The sequence below is a fragment of the Phoxinus phoxinus genome, assembly GCF_949152265.1.
Source record: "Phoxinus phoxinus genome assembly, chromosome: 23".
NCBI classification, from domain to species: Eukaryota; Metazoa; Chordata; class Actinopteri; order Cypriniformes; family Leuciscidae; genus Phoxinus; species Phoxinus phoxinus.
The window spans coordinates 6,607,742-6,623,295 of record NC_136898.1 but is presented as its reverse complement, the minus strand read 5'-3'; the positions used below and the strand labels follow the sequence as shown (position 1 = coordinate 6,623,295).

Genomic DNA, 15,554 nt, shown 5'->3' with positions numbered 1-15,554 from the left:
GTCCTGACAGAAATGAAAATTAGCCCATGATTTACTCAACCTCAAGTCATCCTAGGTGTATATGACATTCTTCTTTCAGACTAATATAATCAGAGTTATATTAAAAAAATGTCCTGGCTCTTCCAAGCTTTATAATGGCAGTGAATGGCCATTTCTGTTTTGAAGTTCATAAAAGTGCATCTATTCATCATAAAAGTATACTCCACACAGCTCTCCACAAATATCCATATTTAAAACTTTATTGCCTAAAATAACTACCTTCCGGCAGCACGCATACAACGCAAGTTAACCTACGCCACAAGAGTAACCCGCGATGCATGTATGACGTAGACAGGGCCGGATTATCCATAGACGGGATTGGGCAGCCAATAGGCGGGCACCCAGGGCCGGATTATCCAATGGGCATTATGGAGCCCAAGTGAGTGGAAGAAAAACAATCCTTCTTTTTTAAAATTTCCGATAACAGAGCGTATATTTGCACTAAGTGCCTGTTTTTTTGGCAAAGTAAAATTTATAGCCTTACATAAAGGTCTCTAACGTTATATTTTGCCAACAAACTAGAATCACAACCGTGATATGGCTTTGTGCCTTCATTTTTATTAATTTTAGTAGGTAATTACAAATTGTGTGGACTACATTTATTGTGTCTACGAGTCATTTAGCACCGGGTTCTCCACAAACTTGGTGCGATAAGGGGGAGAGGGGCGATGCTCTTTCGGCCACCCCGCGTTTCCGGTCACGGACGGTCTTCCTCGCCAGCCCGGGGGCCGGCTATCCGGGACCAAGTCCTGCAGCGCTGCAGTATCGTTCCTTCTAGGCAGGATTCTGACATAGAGGCGGCGCGTGGACGATTTGCATGTCAATATCTTTTGCGCGTGTGGGTGTGTGGTCACATTAAAACTAATGAGCAAGCGTTAGAGAAACTGGATATCTTGTTGGTTCTACAAATACTTAAAAAGATAATATTTGTTTTCATTTTGAATCAGATCATTTAAAACTACACACTTAAATGTTTATAAAGATATAGAGCTCATAAATGTGTGACAAGTATTTGCTGAGTTTTGTTTATGTTTAGAGACATGCTCAAGAAAAAAAAGTTCATGAGACGGAGAGGCAAAAAGCACACCATGTATAATTTCTTTTTTTTATTGTAAATGGACACATACAAAAGTAGACATCTCACAGATTATTTTTTCATATTTATTAAGTCTGTATGACCATAGATGACGGAGTATTTTAAGTCTATTCAGCTGCTATGTGAAAAAAAGCGTGCAAATCACGCCGGCGTGATTGCCGACCCCAGAGGGTTAATATGCAGGTGATTAAGAAAGCTAATCACATTATTTTTAATTTCAGACCTTCCCTTCAGGATCTTTGTAAACGGTCCCCTTTTCTAAGTCAAATAGATTTTGATAGAATAGAAGGCAACAGTGGCAAGGAACCCAAACTCCATTAGGTGACATAATGGTGGAAAAAAACCTTGGGAGAAACCAGGCTCAGTCTCGGGGCCAGTTCCCCTCTAGCCAATAAATAAACCGGGTGTGATTATGATTTAGGCTCCATCACAAGTCAGAATTCAGATCGGCATCGGTAGCATTCAAATATTTATCTTGTTCCTTTTGCTTGAAGATTAGTTCATAACGCAGGTACCTGTCTTAGACCGTCGTGAGACAGGTTAATTTTACCCTACTGATGTCTGTATCATTCCAATAGTAATCCTGCTCAGTACGAGAGGAACCGCAGGTTCAGACATTTGGTGTGTGTGCTTGGCTTGAGCCACTGGTGAGAAGCTACCATCTGTGGTATGCGCTTTTTAGTCATTTTTGGAGCTTGTTGGTGCTTTTCCATATTTCCATTAATGTATAGAAAAGTATGCAGAACAATCTACTAAACATCCCCTTTTGTAAAGAAAGTCATCAGCATGAGGGTGACTTGGGTGAGCTAAATCTTTAAAGGGCTTGCTGCATGTTTGAGATCTTTGCACTCTCGTTGGGAGCTGGGAGATTTTCAAGGAATTTCTCAAAGATGCTCATATCTTTATTTTCAGCACTGATGCTGTGTGGTCTGCCTCCTAATGTTACTTCAGATACTACAGACTTTGTGTGTTCCCTGTGTGTGTGCTCATGTGTGTCTGCTGCTCAATACAAAGGGCTGGATTGATATGTCAGTCGAATCCCCAGATATTCGAAACTCTTTTAAATGGAGCCAACTTATTTCTGTCTCACCCTGAAGAGTCAATCCACCCACATCACAGAATTGAGCCAGTTCCAGCCAAACCAGTGAGAATAATGTTGAGCTGTGTGAAGATGTTTGGATTCGGTTTGGGATTCTGGAGCCAGGTGAATTCATCCCCACACTGCCTCTGACCAAGCTTTTAATGTCCTGAAGAGCCTGTGCAGTTTATGAGAGATGTCTGCCATTGATGGCTGAGATCTCAACATGCTCTCGCAAAACAGCATGATGCAAACATCATTTTCCTGAGCAGTATTTTTCTTGTTTTCCAGTCAAAACACCTAAACATTCTCAATGGTGCAGTACATGATAGTGGTTGAAATGGGTACTGCAGTCCAAATTCAAAATATTGGAGAGAGTTGTTCCCCCCGCCCCCTCCTGCTCAGACTCGACGCTCACGCGGGTTGCCAGATTGAGGACACACAACATGAACGAGCGCAATTGACAATGGAATGCAAGCATGGCTGCAATATGCTGTGTTTTCTGTGGTGGCAAAATAATATTGGGTAAATTGTCAATGTGTTGTATTACAGTGACACACATTTCAAAGTGAAATAACTGGCTGTAGAAGTGTTTTTCAGAGAAACGAGTATGTAAACTCAGCATGTTTCCTAAAAATCTGCAAACATATTATGGTATTTTTATGCTACTGTCAAAAACATACAGCATCTTTTAAAGTTGCACCCATTAAAAAAAAAAGAAAGAAAAAAAAAAGTGTTACATATAAAGAAATGAGTTCTCAAATATGTTTAAAAGAAGCATATTGTTACGGCTGGTGCCGTTTTGTGTTGTTATATAAGTAAAAGTGTATATATATATATATATATATATATATAAATAAAAGTATATTTTACTTTTTTATATATATATTTTTTTTTTATATATTAATTATTTTATATATATATACTTATAATAGTGTATGTATGTATATATGTGTGTGTATGTATATATATATATATATATATATATATATATATATATATATATATATACGTATAATAGTGTGTATGTATATATGTATATATATAAATATAAATAATTATATTTTATTTAAAAGTACATTTCAATCTTTTTTTTCTGGAACACAGGAGAAAAAAAATACAGATTAAGAAAGAACATTTTTGGTGTGCTCCAAACGTCTGTGGACTTCCCAAGTAGCAGCTGTGCAAAAATAAAAGAGAGACTGAGCCCAGCAGGATGGAGTGTGTTTAGAGAGAAGTTAGAGAAGGAGAGCAGAACACCTGGAGATGGAGCGAGAGAAAGAGAGAGAGAGAGAGAGACTGCTGCGCTGACTGGGCAGCAGTGTGACGTGTGCTCAGTGTCTCGTGAATAAGTGCTGCACCGTTTCTTATCGTGTGGGCTTAATGCAGTTCGACTGTGACCTCAGTTGTGCAGAGAGAAAAGTGGAGGCTGCGTTGTATCACGCATGTTGGCGTGTTGTTTCACACGGTTAAGGGTCAGGTAACAGTAAAGCCTTTTTATTCGAATTCTGTGTTTGTCCAGGTTATTATATGCATGAAAAGATCTCTTGTAGGATTTGATGTTGACATGCATGTTGCCATGGTGTTTCAGACCAGCTCAGTTTCACTTTTGTGTGCAAGTGTGTGTATGTTGATGGAGGATGACTTCAGAGTGAATTCCTCCACTGCTTTGGAGTGCAATCATTCTATATCACTTATCTTTAATGAAGTGAATGCTGTGAACGGAGGTGTACTGGCTCAGGAAATGATCATGATTGTCAGTTAGTTCAACTGCCTGAGGAGGAAGAGGACAGCTTTTTTTAGACCGTGCGTCTTGTATCCATAAAAAGCATTGTGGACTTTATCTTCTCCCTTGTTACCTCTCTCTCCGTCTCTCTTCAGTCTTTTGGGGCTCTGCGTTATTCAGTATCATGCTGGGCAAACACATTTCGAACCCTCTGGCAGCTCTTTCTTCCATATTCATGAGATCACATGTTTCTGTCCCTGAAACGCAGAGCTAACGACAGTGGCCTCCCGCTGAGGTCATTGTGTCCACGTCTCGGCAGTCTGAGGCCACCCAGCTGTCGGAGACAGGGACGGTCCTGCGTCCATGCAAATGAGTTGACCGGAGATGGATATCACTGCACCTCTGACATTGCTTATCATTTTGATAATGCGGTTTCATATCTTTATAGGACATCATAAAAGTGTTTGTTTTATCTGTTTTCTTCAAAGAATGCTTTTTATAATAGAAGTCTGATGAAATGTCATTCAACAGCAGACAATGAAAGCACTTACAATGGACAGGGCCTTCTGTGGAGGGCTTTAAAGGTGCAGAATTTTTTTTATTCAAGTCAAAAATTATTCATATAGTGATTTTTACAGTACATATTGTTTCAAAGCAGATTTACAGACAGTCATGATGCTAATGTTTATAATATCTATTTATTCGTATGTACTTTAGTGTAACTAAATGTATTTGTGGCACGCTATAAATATAGTCTGTTAAATTGAAACTAATTTTGTATTAAATGCATTTTAGTTGTCCAAAAGCAGTGATGAAGTACTATTAAATTTATATTTAATATACGTGCTTGTGCTAAAGTGGAACTATTCCAAGTACACTTAAGTACACTTTAAATATCTACTCTTGTTTTTAAGTTTTGAAATGCAGAATTCAACTTCAAATGTATTTAGGTGACATTACAATTGCAATTCAGGTACACTGTGAGATTGATGAACATACATTAATATTACTGATAACAAACTGAGGTCATACTATCCTTTACTTTTAGAGATTTTAAAACGCATTTCAAAGGCATTCCAAGTAAACTTGAAGTGTGCAAACGGCATCATTATTGTGTGCTTCAAAGACAATAAAGTAATATTTTCTAAATAATGGCACAGCTTAATAATTTTCCTTTTACTGACACCCCCCAGTATGCCAATAACTCGCCTATCCAGAGAAGATCAGTGAGACAAAGGGAACATATATATGTAAAAACATTGAATGTTGGAAACACTGCAGGGATAGGCAACTCCGGTCCTGGAGGGCCACTGTCCTGCAGAGTTTAGCTTCAGCCCTGATAACAACTCACCTGCCTGTATCTATCTAGTAATCCTGAAAACATTGATTGCCTTGTTCAGGTGTGTTTAATTAGGGTTGGAGCTAAACTCTGCAGGACAGTGGCCCTCCAGGACCGAAGTTGCCTATCCCTGCACTACGGATTGGATTCGAACCCGGGTCACTGCCACACAAGCGCACTGGGTTTACCAGTTGCTCAACCACGCAGATATACTCCATGCAAAACTAAGGTTACTTTGTGTTTTTTCTATACTGTTACAAGTATAACTATAAGCAAAATCGATTTTTCCATCAATGACAGCACACAAAAAAAGGAAGAAATAAATAGGATATGTTTTGTTTTTTAGTCCTTTAAAAATAAAGGCAGTGGTGTCTGGTGTTATTTTGGCCCCCACTGACTTTCATTTTTTGGGCAAAAAAACAACAAATTGTGCCATAATTTGTTCACCCTCATGTCGTTTCAGAACTGTATGACTTTCCTTTTTCTGTGGCTTTTTTTTATATCCATAAAATGAAAGCCAGTGGCATCCAGTGTTATTTTGAAACCCACTAACTTTCATTTTATGGGCTGTCAAAAAACTGTCAAAAATGTTGCTGTTGGGGAGTCAATGATTGGCCAGATTATATTCTCCCTGGTGCTGAATAGACCTGGATTTCTCAATGGGGGACTGTTTCGTAATATTTAGACGTCACACAGCGTTTATTTGACTAGCTGTTTTCTAAAGTTAGCATGGTCTTTCCAAGCGGGACTCCAGTAAGCGCTGTCAGTCAAATGTTCTCCAGCCCCTACCGATCATGTACCCAAGAGCGAGGCTGCTTTGTTTCGTAAAAGCATGGTCGGCTTGTCAAATACTAAGCGATGAGAATGCTGGCTCTTTCGCTGCTCGTGTTCTATGTTGTTGAACAACGACAAATTCCCATTTCGACTTGTTACTCATCCATATGTTTGGAGACTCCCAAAGCGTCCCTTTTTTTAAGTTCCCAAAACATCACATCAGATTTTGAGAATGGTTGTCATGGAAACTTCGAACGGAGTAGCAGAGTAGCACGTTTTCTTATAAGATCGGACAGAGCTTGGTTGTGAAGAGGAAAAAAGTCAGCCGTCCCCTCGCTTCATTCACAGTCGGATTTGTGTAGGTTTGTTAAAATGGTCATCAGAAATCAGGATCAGGATGTGCATGGATGTATTCACACTAGTATTTATTTATATAGTTGACATAACATGGGCAAAGATACAATTTATATGAACGTATAATCATAATTCTGTCATTTTAGATAATTTTCTGTCTTTTTTAAAACATTAATGTAAGAAATGTAGTTTTAGTGTTGCTTTTCTGCTTGAGTTTTCTGTGTGGAAGTAAGACATAATAACTGGGCAGTCAGAAATGTTTCTTAAACTTAAATTCCCATCGTCTGGCTCATCTATGACAGTGACTGGCATGTTAGTGACTTTCCACCCAATGCACATGCTGTCAGGAGCATTTACCATATCAGATGCTATTTTCTTGTTTTTCTTTTCTCTTTTCTCTGTTCAGTGCATCAGCTTATCTACTGTCAATGAAAAATGTAATGCATTTTTCATATCTTCTATCTAAAACATTGTGAGCTCACTTTTTATGTATTTGTTTAGACTGAACAGTGTTTCAGCTCTTGTTCAGTCTTCCGGATGTGGTGAATACCCTTTTTTGTTGTAACTACTAAATTATTAACACAAACCTATTTTGATTACTCGGGAAGAGCCTTTGCTATGTCCAGTGTAGACAGCATCAGTGAATATAATGGGTTCTATTTGCGTTTGACTCACATCCAGTGTAGGCAAATGTCAGCCGTTAAGCGACTGGGTGTCAGTGGGCGGGGCCTATGGTGTGATGATGTATAAATTTGTCTATGTCTTGCGAGACGGGCATATGCAAATGTACTTGCCCGTGTAGCGTCAGAGATCCTGTGAGATGAAAACAAGCCGTTTTTGGAGCTTGATTAAATAAACACTTTGTTTATAATGAGGAGGACATTTTAAGCTATGAAAGTTGCATGATTATTATTAGTTTCAGTTGTCTAAATCATTTGTGTTGGTGTTATCGTTCTTTTCTTTGTGTGAAAATGTCTCCTTTCATTTTCTTTTATGTGTGATCTGAAATCTCAGCTCAATCAAATCGCAACGTTTATTATCATTGAGAATTGAAAGATGAAAGTTATGAGAGGAACTAATCTTTTCTTGATTGCATTTTTTTTCATTTAACATTGGTCAGATTTAATTTAAATGCTGATCCTCTGGAGTAATATTATGCTGTGTTTGGTATGACGTTATCAAGTACAGCACTGTGTTTTTAAGATTATTAATTCGATTTGAACTGCTCCAAATTCATGGTGGAATTTACATGGCTTACAGAAAATTGATGTTTAAATAAAGATCTGTTGATCAGCTTTGCTGGCTGGAGATTCACCATATAAAACCCTTAATAAACATTTATTAAAAAGATTATCTTCAACATTTTTATTCTTTTTCATTAGATTGAGCATGAATTCCAGTTAATTATTTTATTTTATCCTTTGCCAGTCACAGATTTTTCTGTAAGTAATGAACAAAACTGTATATGAGACATTGGTTTGAATAAACATGAACGCCCACATCCACTGCACTTAGAGGTAGTTTTTATGTAAGACCTTATATTTACAAAACCTTTTGAAAGCAGAGTGAGTGAGAGCTGCAAAAAAGCACAGTCTGACGCTGAAGATGAATGCGTGGGCTATTCCTGCCAGCACATATTGAACTCTTGAACTTAAAAAAATTTAATATGCTCAGAAGATATTTTGAAAAATAAGAGTCCAAACAGCAATGGACCCAATTTATAGACAAAAAAAATCTATAATTACAGAAAGTCAAATACTTGTAATTGTATATAAAATAAGTGAAATCAGCCATATGTTTGACATATTATAACAACAGAAGATTGAATTATTATTTCAATCTTCTTCTTTTAAGTGAATTTAATAACTCTCAAAGCTATGCAATCTCGATGTGGGCTTTAAGGAGCAAACAGGTTCCAGTTTGGTAATTAATTTACACTCCAAAACAATACGTGTTTATTTATTTTTATTCCTAGAAGACAAGATGGTGAATACAGATGGCCAAAGGTGTTAATTACTTCTATCTCATGACTCACGGGCAGGTGTTGTCATTCTGCTTGAGCGGTTGATCATTCATCAGTGATGTTTAATAGTGCAACAGTCTCTTTGAGTATCAAAAAGAAGGTCAGTTGGCAGGCACATATACTTTCACTCTAGTCTAGTGTAGTGAATGAATACATCAGGCATGTTAATGGTGTGGTAAGGGAAAACTGTCTGTCAGATTGAAGCAGTCATCTGCCAAATATATCCCCAGAGTTAAAGCTTTGAAGCACATTACTTTGGGCTTGTGTTAGAAAACATTGGCATACTATAAATAAGTCAACAGCTCATTGCAGAGTAAACAATATAATGAAAATAAATATGATCTATACACACTCTGGGAAATTATGTTATATGCAGGTGTATTTTATTTTAAGTTTTGTGTAGTGCTTCATTAAATTCATAAATCATATCTGATGCTAAGAACATTTGTTTACCGGTTTGTCATATGACATTTCAAAATGATGTATCTCTCAAACTAATAACGTTGAGTTTGGATAGGCCTATACCTTATTTAATGGATGTACTAATTTGCTATATATTAATTTGCGTAATATGGCACAAAATAATGTCTCGAATGAATAATATGATTGATTGTTGCATTAAAGATTGAGTTAAAAATAAGATTGTCAACACAATATACTTGTCAGGGGGTAGTTTGGGATTTATGTCAAAATGAGCAATGGTTTTAACACATTTGTTGAGGTGGCAGCCAGTACCACCTGGTAGGTATTTACTGTCAGATAAGTTTTCTGTCAGATATAGATAGTTGTACAGTATCTCCTGCAGCTGATGTCAAGATGTTTCTCATGATTTGACCAGTTATTAAGATGCGGTGGTTGTACACATTTGACTGGCATTTCCTGCTGGCAGTGGCAAGATGTGCTTTTGTTTTTAACTCAGTTGTAGGTGGTTGTAAATTTATGACAAGAATTTCCAGCAAAAAAGTTCTTGTCATTTTTTTCAGTAATGAAGATTTTTGAGTCGTATTTTCTGCTGTCAAAATAGGCTAACTTATATGATTTTACCTCAGTTAGTAAAGTGAACATTCTTACTCGTATATAGAAGCGATACTCCTGTTTAAGGTTAAAAGTAGTTAGTTTTGAGAAAGAATCCGTTTAAATGATCGGATAGATTTAGGAAGTTTCAATTCACTGGCTGCTGCGGCAACCTTGTTTTAAACGATACTGTGCCGGGCTGCCGTTTTTATACAGAGAGATCCGGGACGCCTTATCTCGGAAAGAGGGGTGATGCGCCGCGCTCAGCCTGCGTATTTAAAATATCCAATCGTTTTTTAAACCACACATTTTTACTTTATCACAAGAAGCTGTGCTTTTCTTTCGCTTTTGACAAACCTATTTCACTTTGTAAAATAAAATGTATTTAGTTTTTAGTGCGGTATCTCCTTCTCCCCACCCCTTCAATTGGAGTGAAATCGCCCGCATTAAAGGAAACGTGAAGATCATAACGGAACAGTGTGGGAAAAAAACGCCGTGACAGTTCCTCATTCTAGTCATTTAAAATTAAAGACAACGACTGCATGTTCAAAACAAGGGTGTCGGTTATTTGAAATGTAAAAAGGTAGGATTTCTGTTTAGTACATTCACTTTTTATTTTGTAGCCTACCCTTAACGATCGCGGCTTCATTGCATTTTAACATAATTTGAATGTTAAAATGATCGCGTATGGCATATTGTAAATGAAATGCTGTTATTCACTTAGCCGAATCACTTTAGATGTGGTATGCACTATACTTTCTGATACAGGCAGGTTTAGTTCTTATGAGTTTTTTTTTTTTCTTCATAGTATCATGTTTCATAATGCCACATAATAAAGAGTTATGTGGCAGTACCAGTTGGTAGTGCCATGGTACTTTGATAATACTATGGTCATTTGTTCTATGGGACTGAAATATGTGTACCATGCTATTCTATGGAACTCCAAGGTATGCCCAAGAATTACCATGGTAGCCTATACCATATCCAAAAACCTGTGGTGGTAGTAGTACTTTTATTTTTAAGTAGACACAGGCATTAAGTATAATACACTGCACAAAACATTTGATTTATGCATTATTAATGTTTTTGGTTTCTTAAAAAAAAAAAAAAAAAAAAAAAAGATTAAGAGCCTCACATTCTTACAGGAAATTACAGGCATACAGTTGAGGCAGGGTGATGCAGTTTGCAGGCTCTGGGGCCCCACACGTGGGGGCCATGGTAGGATTTTGTTTTGTATAAGAATGCAGAACTCATATATTTGGCATTTACAGCTAAAAAAAAAAGAGAAGGAAAAAAGCACTGTCAGTGTCCATCTCTAGTGGAGCAGTAACAGGAGTGATCTAACCGTGTGTGGCAGGTTACTAAACCGCCGTAGGGGTCAGTCAGCAGATTGTGTGATGTGTTGAGCAGGCAGATGGGCAGCCATGAGTGTGTGTCTTCTCTCAGTGGGCTGCAGCTTTCTGCGCTTCCTCCTGTAACATGAACACGCTTGCATGTTTACGCCTGACTTCCTTACACACACCTGAAGTGCAGCCAGCGCTAGGTGAAGCCTGTTGTATTAACACGGACACGCATGGCTGGCTCTATAATGTTTTAATGCGGTCATATCCTGTGGAATCATGCTTCCTAGATTTTTTGATAAGAGTCATTGTACTATGAAAGCACAGTGGAACTGTCAGAACTCAAAACTTCCTCCCCAGTTAGAAAAACAAAACAAAAAGTGGACTTCAATGAAAAAATAAATTACCCATATTTATAATGTACATGATATGGCCCTTTTAATGATTTTACTAATAAACGATGTTACTGTAGTCTGTGAATGACCCATTAGAGATGAAATCACTAATGTTCATTTCACAATGGTTTTACAGTAGCCTAATACTCCGGAGCAGAGCAGGAAAGTGTGTGTGTGTGTGTGTGCGTGTGCGTGTGTGTGTGCGTGAAAGAGAGAGAGAGAGAGAGAGAGAGAGAGAGAGAGAGAGAGAAAATGTGTTTTTTCCCATTAGTTTCAAATCAGTATTTGTTTTGTTTGCATTTTTTATTTTGCATTTGTTTGCATGTTTTACTGTAACCTTTCTGTAAAATCCTCTTGTTTCCTGTAAACTCTTGTGTAAATGTTTAAGTGAGTACTGTCCATCTAGCACAGTGGTTCTCAAACACTTCAGGCTAAGTAGCACCTCTGATCAAATCAGAACATTCAGGTAAAAGCAAATTTCAAATAAATCAATACTAAATTGTTTAACACCAATGCACTTCCGGCAATCCTAAAATAATAATGTGGGTTAATAAAGCCTAAAATCGTGTCCTAACCAGATGTAACTCAACAATGCCACACACGATAATCTTTTCCACATTAAAGGGATAGTTCCCCTAAACATTTGCCTAAATTTTGTCATTTACTTACCCTCATGTCGTTTAAAATTTGTAAGACTTCCGTTCATCTTTGGAACACGCATATGAAGATATTTGTAATGAAATCTAAGAGATTTCTGTCCTTCCATTGACATTGAACCACCACTTTGACGTTTCAAAAAGTTCCTAAAGAGATTGTAACACTACTCCAAATGAATTGAGTATTTTTTAGTCCAAATTTTATGAAGAGACTTGATTGCTTTAAATGACGATTGTATGATTATATGACGATTATATCATGAGATTGAAGTAAGGCTTTTATTTACATAAATATTGATCAGCAAACTTAAAACAGAAGCTCAACCCTTAAGAACAAACTTGGTTGGTTCCTCCTGTGCAAGCTCAAACGTGCTGCGTAACACGAGAATGAACCTCATTGGTTCTTGCTAAAGCTCAAAGTGCAGTATAACACGAGAATGAACCTCATTGGTTCTTGCTAAAGCTCAAACGTGTTGTATAACACGAGAATGAACCTCATTGGTTCTCAAATGTCAAGTGAACATGCTTGAGCTTCGGATTCTGTAAAACAGTAACTGATGTGTGAGTTGATGAATGTTTATATGTGAATAAAAGCCTAAATTAAATCTGTTCATCATATAAAGCAATCAAGTCTCTTCAGAAAATTCTGACTAAACCGCTCAATTGATATGGATTCGTATTATGATATCTTTTTTGAAGTGTCAAAGTAGTAGTTGCGTAGACTGTGTGTACTGATTTTGTGCTTGATTTAATGTTGAAATGGTCTAATGTGAGTGTGAATATCATTTTGCGTGTCCTTTTATAGCCATACTGACAGTGACTGCTCAGATTTTGGAAATAAATTAAAAGAAACAAGAACGTTCAAACCGTGAACTCAATGTGAAAAAACAAGGGTATTTAATGACAAAGTTTGTTTCAGTCACTTGGTAAGTGTTTTTAATAATGTTAAATTGGTTTACGATTTATTAATTAGCTAGATTATCCATTTCCTTGCAAGTGCAGTACACGTGCATAGAGACTCCGCCCACATGCTCTCTGATTGGCTGTGATATTTGATTGATTTGGTCAGGTCTCTCTGCTTGTCACTGGAATCTTGTCGCATCACGTTTGGATAGGGCACGGTGTTAGATGCGCAAACCTATTTAAAACTTGATAAACAAAAAAGAAAGATGCATGTAAATTAATTGAAATAACATACATTTTTACGTTTTTTAGTATTGCAATTTTCCATAGTTTGAGAACTGCTGACCTAGTAGACCTTATGACCTTCCTCTGACCTCTAGGGAGCTATCCTGGTTTTCTGGATAAAGGGTTTTTGAAGGAAACCTATAAGACTGTCCTAAAATATGTCAGCACCGAGCCGTCTCACAGAAAGTGCTGAACTCAGCTCAGCCCAGGTGTGGACTCACTGAGCTCTCCGATCTGCATCTTTATTTGGTTCTGGACTCATGTGAGACTGAACAGAAGTCACCATGTCCGAGACCCTCCAGCTGCCCGCGCTGCAGATCCAGGGCCCGGCAGACGGGGAGTGTAACGGATCTGTTGTGGTGGATCCGGCCCTGTCCAGCTCGTCTCTGCGCCGCAAGCGCTTTAAAATGCGCCGTATGAAGAACGTCATGAGCGAGAAAGAGCAGGAACATCTTCCGCGCTCCGGCTCCAAGGAGTACCTGCAGCTTCCGTCCATCGAGATCACGCCGTCCAGCGACGAGGACGCGGCGTGGTCGAGCTGTTCCACACCCAGCGCCTCTCCCCAGCGCAGACGCTTCCTCCTGCGCAAGTGGCTGAGAGGAGGAGAGAAGAAAGAGCACGGCAGTGAGAGCAGGTCTGTATGAGCACGAGCCCGAACCCTCGTCCACAAACCCATCCATCCTCCATTCCTGCTGTCCATCATGAGCACTGTGCATCACTTCATTTGAAGCTTCATGTAGGCTTGCTCTGGCACATTACATAGCAGACAACCCGTGTGTGTGTGTGTGTGTGTGAGTTTTCCGTCTTTTCTGGAGACTGAAGTCTGCTGGGACATTTATAGGCTGGAGGGAAGAACAAGCGGCCGCCTGTCTGGGGACGTCTTAAATATTCACGACTCTTCCTGCCTTTTAATAGACAAAAATACAACATGCAGTATGTATCCGCTATGACCTTAAGTTTGACTTCAAGCAGCATTAACAATAGCAGAAATTCTGCTTAAGGGGCACTACCAGTTGGAAATTTAGACACACATTACTGAATTTATGTTTCATTATTAAGCATATTAATCGAGAGTTTAGAGATGCTTTCAAATCACTCTTGCGGGACATTGGTGTCATACACCGGTCAGTCTGGACAGTGCTGCTTTAACCCGAACACACCTGTTTTCTTCTCTGCCTCAAGTCATGTGACTGAATTATTCGCACAAAGTCACACGAAAACACAAAAAACACTTGTAGGAATTTATTCGGTTAATGCATTTCTAGCATAATTTATACACGTCTTCCTACAGAATTAAACAGTTATCCACCTCAAGCAAACGTATGTGTGTTTTCTATGCATTTTGAAAATGTTCATCTTGTGATACAGCATTTATTAGGCAAAATCCCCAAAATAGAATATAATAATACACGACTGTTCAAAAGTTTTGGGTTGGTAAGTCTCTTATACTTACCAAGCCTACAAATGATTTGATCACAAATTAACTAAAATAGTAATATCATGAAATATTCAATAACTATTTCTGTTTTCATATATTTTAAAGTGTAATTTATTTCTGTGATGGCAAAGCTGAATTTTCTGCATCATTACTCCAGTGTTCAGGGTCACATGATTCTTCAGAAATCATTCGAATATGATGATTTGCCACTCAAGAAACATTTCTTCTTATTATTATCGATGTTAAAAACACTTGTGCTTCTTTATTTTTGTGGAAATAATTGTTTTCTATTTTTTGTAGCAATTGTAACAATGTGAAAGTCTTTATTTTTAGATACATTTAGTGCATCCTGGCCTGCTAAATAAAAAGTATTTATTTATTTTTAAAAAGGGATTTTTCTTTTCTTTCTTTTTTTGGTCACTGCATAAGTCGTACTTGTGTTATTTCATAATATTCACGACTTTACCATAATTTTAAAATGTGGAAAATACTACTAATAAAGATTGAGAAGGTGCAGAAACCCTTAACTGGTACCATACAGGGCGTTTATGGTTTAGTAAATAAATTGAGACGTGTAAATGTTTGACATGAATCAGGTAACAGCTGTGTATTGTGAGTTGTCAGGTGTTTGCTGGTAGAAAACCCTTGTAAGCACAACAGCGTTCACTAATCTAGGGCTCTGTTATGTTGACCTGTTAGGCTGTTTCATCACCTGCTTCCTTTTCATGCAGTACACAATAACTCAGCGAACCACTTCTTAAATGCACTAGTTTTTTTTTTTTTCTTAAGGCAAGACATTATAAACAACTGTGGGAGAACTGTGAAGGTATCACGCTGCAGCTGATAATCATGGCAAGTGTAACTGGTTAAATGGAAATATTGTGTTGTTTTAGTTTACAGCGCTCTAGGCAATTGGGAAACTCTCTGCTGCCCTCTAGTGGGGAAGATGAACTATCCTGAAAATGTGTTTTCTCAAAAGATGCTTTTATGTTTGTTTCTTTTAGTTGTAAGCCCGAGCAACGTTGGACTGTAAAACCATATGTCTTGTTTGAGCATTTTTTTGTCACCATAATTAAAAGATCACTGTGTGTCCA

At 37.9% G+C, this 15,554-nt stretch overlaps 1 protein-coding gene across 4 annotated transcripts in view; it reads left to right on the top strand.

Annotated features, from left to right (window-relative positions):
• The window catches only part of gramd1ba (GRAM domain containing 1Ba), a 71,704-nt gene that overhangs the window by 9,955 nt on the left and 46,195 nt on the right, over positions 1–15,554 (top strand). The window lies entirely within an intron of this gene.